Source organism: Ochotona curzoniae, unplaced genomic scaffold, assembly GCF_017591425.1.
Source record: "Ochotona curzoniae isolate NIBS_2020 unplaced genomic scaffold, NIBS_Ocur_1.0 patch386, whole genome shotgun sequence".
NCBI lineage: Eukaryota > Metazoa > Chordata > Mammalia > Lagomorpha > Ochotonidae > Ochotona > Ochotona curzoniae.
Window position 1 is genome coordinate 107,073 of NW_024466957.1, and position 6,017 is coordinate 113,089.

The following is a 6,017-nucleotide window of genomic DNA, read 5'->3' on the forward strand; positions in this document are numbered from 1 at the left end:
TTGAAATTGCCAGACAACCCCCCACCCCCCGCACGGCCCGGTGCCACTGGATCCTGGGGTCCATCCGGAAGAGCGTGCATGCTGCAGAGTGGGCCTGTCTCTGCAGAGCAGAACCCTGCTTGGAAAATAGTGAGTCGTGTCAGGCATTTCTGTTCCTTAGGCAAGTCTTGGAAACAGTGGGTGGGGTCATGGTTCCAAAATCCCGAGAGATTTAAGACCTTCCTATCACAGGCCCCATGCCCAGCTATTCTGGGTTAATTGGTGTCTGAAAACACACGCACAACTCCTTGGAAAATTGTGTCCACGCAGGAGTGCAGGAAGGGAGGGGTGGTGGCAGGGAACAGGAGGGGCTGCGGGTGGGCAGGCCTGGAATAATCCTGCTGTGGGGACATCTGTGTCAGCTGCCACCCTCCGCCATCAGACGTCGCGTCTTCACCACCCTGGTCCGTGTCTCTCACACTTCAGTGAAGCAGTTCCGGCCCCACTTGATGCCTCTCCTACAAGCGAGTTGGATGGATTGCGGGGGATGGCTTGGGGGCGTCTTGCAGGCTGCACTGAGCCAGGTCCAGCTTGGCCCCTGCCCTCTCCTTGTCATCTCAGAACCATCCCCAAAAGGTCCCAGAAGGGAAGACGTGCCTGTCTCTGGCTAGGTTGGGGGCTGCCAGTCCTCCACTCTAGCCAGGCAGAAGGGGAGCACCCTGGGGGGTACAACCAAGGCCCTTGGGGGGCTCTGAGACGCTCTATCCTAAACAACAGCTCTGTCTGCAGGGACCCAGCAGCCCAGTGGTTAGTGCGGCCAGACTGAGTGCTCAGGCCAGCATAGCTCTCTCAGTGCCCGTGACCTCTGCACACGGCCTGGCCAGCCGTCCTCCACAAAGAGCCACATAATAAATATTGGAGGCTTTTCAGGCCATATGGTCCCTGTTGTGACTACTTGCGCCCTGCCCCTGTCACATGCAAGTATTCATAGATAATACATAAATGAATGAGGTGGCTCTGCTCCAATGCATTCCTAACCATGAGAGGAAATGGTGAGCCGGCTGGGTGGAACCGGGGGACATCTCTTCCGGATAACCCCTGCTTTCCTGCTGCTGGGGCTCCCTTGTCAGTCATCCGTCAGCTCTGGGAGGGGTTCACCACCATGGAGGGCTGGCAAGCACGGGGCCTCAGGAAGCCCTCTGTTTCCCCAAGTGTGCCAACTGCTGCCTGATGGGGTGCCGAGTACCCTGCTCCTGCCCCCAGAAGTCACCCCAGATGAATCCAAATGCTCAGAATACAACTTTTGAGAAAGATCTCCCAGCCGCTCCCTCGTTGCCACCCCAGGGTTAGTGTTACCTACAGCTTTTTTTTTTTTCAAGTATTTATTTATTTGGAAGGCAGAGAGCTTTTCCATCTGCTGGTTCATTCTCCCCAAATGCCTGCAAGGACCAAGAATAGTGTGAATGTGAACTATGCAGGCCTGAGCCATCCCACTCACAGCGGCCTCATTGGAGCCCCGCCTCCTTGTTCTCCATCGCGGGAGAGCTAGAGCTGCCCCCACTAGCCGCTGCCTAGGCCAGCAGCTAAATAAATAATGGTTCTTTGATACTGGGCACTACCATGAGGCTGTTGGATACAGTGATACCCACAGGCCAGCAGGAAAAGCACAATCTGTAGGGGGTGGCTCCTGCCTCTTTATAGAAGAGGTGCCATTCGGGTGCAAGGGACGAGGCCTCTGCATTGCTGGCATCCCACGTGAGAGCGGGTTCAAGACCGCATTGCCCCTCTTTGGATGCAGCTTCCTGTTCATGTACTGGGGGTAGGGGCAGGGTGGGGTGGGGTGGAGTGGGGCGCATCAGCAGGCAGCCCAAGTGTCTGGGCCCCTGCCAGCCACATAGAAGGCCAGAGTGGAGTCCCTGGCTCGGTTGTTGCAGCCATTTGGGGAGTGAACCAGTAGATGGAAAATTCTCTCTCTCTCTCTCTCTCTCTCTCAAAGTTGTCCGGTGTAACTGAACCCCAGGAGGTGGAAGAAGGAGGACTTTTTTACCCAGCCCTTAGATGGGTGCATTCCATGTTGAATTTGTTTTTAACCAAGCCAGTGGGATCCTAGCAAGCAAGGCCGGTGTCGCTATCACTTGGCATCGACTGGCAGGCGTTGCTTCCGCCCTCCCCCTCCCCCATTCCATGGAAGCCAATCTTGGAGCCATAATTCCTTCCATAAATATTTCAGTGCATGTCCGTGAACGATAAGGCCCGTCTTCCAAAAGGAGACAAAATACCATTATCACACCTCCCCCCAAAACAAGGGGGAAAAAAAAAAGAATTCCTTGATATCCTCCCATATCCAGTGTGTAACATTCAGTTATTTCATAAAAACATGAATTACTTTTGTAACAACGAGGGAAACAAAAGGTTCAAAGAGAAAAATAAAATGTTCAAACCCAGAGGGTGATGAGGCAACATTTCTCCCCCCTGCAGGCTTTTGTTTCATGAGATTTATCGAAGGCGTTTGCAGTCCACCCCCCCAGAATTCATCCTAAGGAAAAAATGAGAAGGAAGAATGCGTGTGTTACTTGCTTGCAAAGCAGTTGCTGACGTTGAACTTCAGCCCTGTGGTCTGCAGCTTTGTTTGTCAAAGGAAAAATTGAAAGTGATGGCGTGGATGGAATGGGGCTCTGCCGTTTAAAACCTGGCCCTGGGTCCTGACACTTGTGGGTCGGTTGGTTCAGCCTCTGCCTGCGTGAAATCCCTTCGGAGCCCTGGCCCTGCTTCCCACCCCACTCCTTCCCTACTGGTGTGCCTGGGTGGGCACTGGAAGATGGTCCAAGTGCTACTTGGGCCCCGGCCACATTCATGGGACACCCAGATTGGAGTCTCTGGCTTGTGCCTTTGGCCCCACCGAGCCCTGGTCATCCTTGGAGCACTTGGGTGGATGATGATCATTTGTGCAATCTCTCTCTCTCTCTCTCTCTCTGCCACTCTTTCAAAGAAGTCTTAAAATAAGTGACATAATGGACACAGCACAGTAGCCTAGTGGCTAAAGTCCTCGCCTTGCATGTGCTGGGATTCCATATGGTCACCAGTTCGTGTCTCAGCTGCTCCACTTCCCTCCCATCCAGCTCCCTGCTTGTGGCCTGGGAAAGCAATTGAGAACAGCCCAAAGCCTTGGGACCCTGCACCTGTGTGGGAGATCCAGCAGAGGCTCCGGGATCCTGGCTTTGGATCAGCTCAGCATCGGCTGTTGCCGCTACTTTGGGAATGAATTGGCAGGTGGAAGATCTGATCTTCCTCTCTGTTTCTTCTCCTCTCTGTATGTATGTCTGACTTTCCAATATAAATAAATAAATAAAATGCTATAAAATCTGACCATGGAGACTCAGCGCAATAGTTCAGTGACAAAATCCTTGCTTTGCACATGCCAGGATCCCATATGGGTGCCAGTTCACATCCTGGCTGCTCCGTTTCCCATCCAGCTCCCTGCCTGCGGCCTGGGAAAGCAGTGGAGGATGGCCCAAAGCCTTGGGCCCCTGCACCTGTGTGGGAGGTCCAGAAGAGGCTGCTGGCTCCTGGCTTCTGATAAAAGATCTTTCTGTCTCTCCTTTTCTCTCCGTTAAATTAAAGGCAAATTAAAGTCCTCTATGGTTCTGGCTGAATGTCACTTGTGAAAAACAAAAATGAATGACAGAGTGTGTGACTGTCCGCGAGATACATGTGTGCAGGGAAAGAAGCATCTAGAAGCTTGGGTTCGCACTGTCAAGGTTGCAGGTCTAGAAATGTGCAGGGATCACTGGGGAGCTAGGAGAATGAAGGACCCATTCTCCTTAGCTTGAGCAGGCACGTGTAATCCCCCCAAATGTTATCCTGTTAGGGCCAGGACCCAGACTGGTCCCCAAAAGAACCTGAAATCTGGGTTGTGAGGTGTCTGCTCAGGGTCCACTCCGCTGTGAGGAGGGTTGTCCTTTAGGGTCCCACAGCCTAGGAGAAAAGTGCCAAGACCACAAAGCGCAGGCAGACAGGCAGGCAGGCAGGCAGGCAGGCTGTCAGCTCGACTGACCCTGCCCTGACCCCATCAGCTGCACCCAGTCCTGGAGGACAGCCAGCTGGCCCAGGCAGTGGAGCTGCTGCCCTTCTGGAACATGCCTGCGTGCAGCCCGGAGTCCACAATGCCAGGGCAGGGAGGGGTGGGGAAGCGGGGTGCCTCTGCTTCCACAGCCCCTGCAGGGCGGCGGCCCTCTCCGTGTATGTGCACTAAGCCTTGGCTACAGCCTTTCCTTACAGTTCCGTGTCGTGTACATCTGAGTGGGATCCGGTTGTCTCCCAGGGGGGCGTGTACAGAAGCAACCACCCGCTCTGCATCCGGGATTGCCTATCGGAACATTTACCTGTATGTCCGCTCCTGTGTGAGTGTGCGTGGGAGCCGGACAGATGCATCCATATTGGTGTGTCTGTTGCATAATACGTGAGAAGCTGTTAGGTGCCCATGTGTGCCCCGTGGGCACCTGCGCCCAGGCTGGGAGTTGCTCTCGAGAACTTTTGACCTGGAACCCCACAGCAGGCCCACTGGCCCTCATACGTGGGGCAGGCAGGAGGGGCATGGGTCTGCAGCTGCCAGCCTGGGACCTGAGGCCCAGCCTAGCAGTGTTAGTTCTGCTTTGCAGATGTAGATACTACGCCCAGAGAGGGTGAAATACTGCCTTGTGGTCACACAGCACAAGGCCCCATCAGAAGGAGCGGAGCTACTGGCTCTTGGCCCCGGGGTGGGAGGGAGGGGGGGACGGTGCAAGATGCAGCAATCTCCCCACCCCCACCCGGCAACACTTCCCACCCCTGAGATCCTTTAGCCTGACTGGCTTCTCAGGGTCCCTCCCTACCCCCATGTTCAAAGCCAAGCTTGGCACAGATTCAGGGGGATCCTATAAGGTTTCTGGTGAGCTTGGAGAGGCAGCCGCCATTTATAACGGATCAACTGTGTGCTGGGAGCCTCCCCTAGTTGGGTTGCTCCTGCTAGAGGAAGGGGCAGCCCCACGTCCCCTGGGGCAATGACACGCCTGCATGCCATGGGTGACCAGAAGAGGCCTCTGGCCACACCATCTTGTCTGTTGGACAGCTCTGGGCCTGCCCAATCTACAGGCTCAGTCTCCCTTGCCCCACTCCACCTGGGCATCCCTGGTGGGCAGCTGGTTGCTACACGCGCCTGTGGCTCCTGGAGGCAGGTCCTCCCTTCTCCACAACCCTCCACGTCACAGCTACTGAGACAGGACCAGCTTGATGTTCCCCTGCCCCGTCCCGCCCCTTACAGCACACACGCATCCTTGCCCAGTGCTGGGCAGCCCAACCTGTCCTCCTAGGCCCTCCGGCCCCGCCCTGGGCTTACGTCAGCGGGTGCCCTGTCAGAAGAATGCCCCCATTGTTAGCCTTGTTGGCTGGTAGGTGGGGATTCCTTGCCACAGGCGGGGCTGCCAGGGTGGCCTGGGGAGAGGCTGCAGGACAGCTAACCTCTCCCACCCAGTGCCCAGCTCCAGCCCTCAGAACCAGAGTGGCCAGTGCCACTTGACCTGGCAACTATTGTCATGTATGATTTTATCCTTAAAGAAAACAAGGAGACTACAAAAATAATCTTGTAGGGGCCGGTGCTATGGCAAGCAGGTAAAGTTGCCAGCTACAGGGCCTGGCACAGTAGCCTTGCAGCTGAAGTCCTTGCTTTGCATGTGCCAGGATCCCATATGGACACTGGTTCATGTCCCAGCTGTTCCACTTCCTTCCCATCCAGCTCCCAGCCAATGGCCTGGGAAAGCAGCAGAAGATGGTCCAAAATCTAAAAAAAAAAAAAAAAGAGAGAGAGAGAGAGACAAAGAAAGAGAGAAAGGAAGGAAGTAGCTGATGGAAGCTGTTCAGGGCTGTGCACAAGCAAAGGACACTTTGCGTCTGGTATAATGCTATCCCTGGGGCATGAGCAGCATCTAGCCTGGATTTTAAGTTTTCTGCACAACAGAGACCACCCTGCACAAGCCTCACCTAGAACGGTGGCTGACCACCGT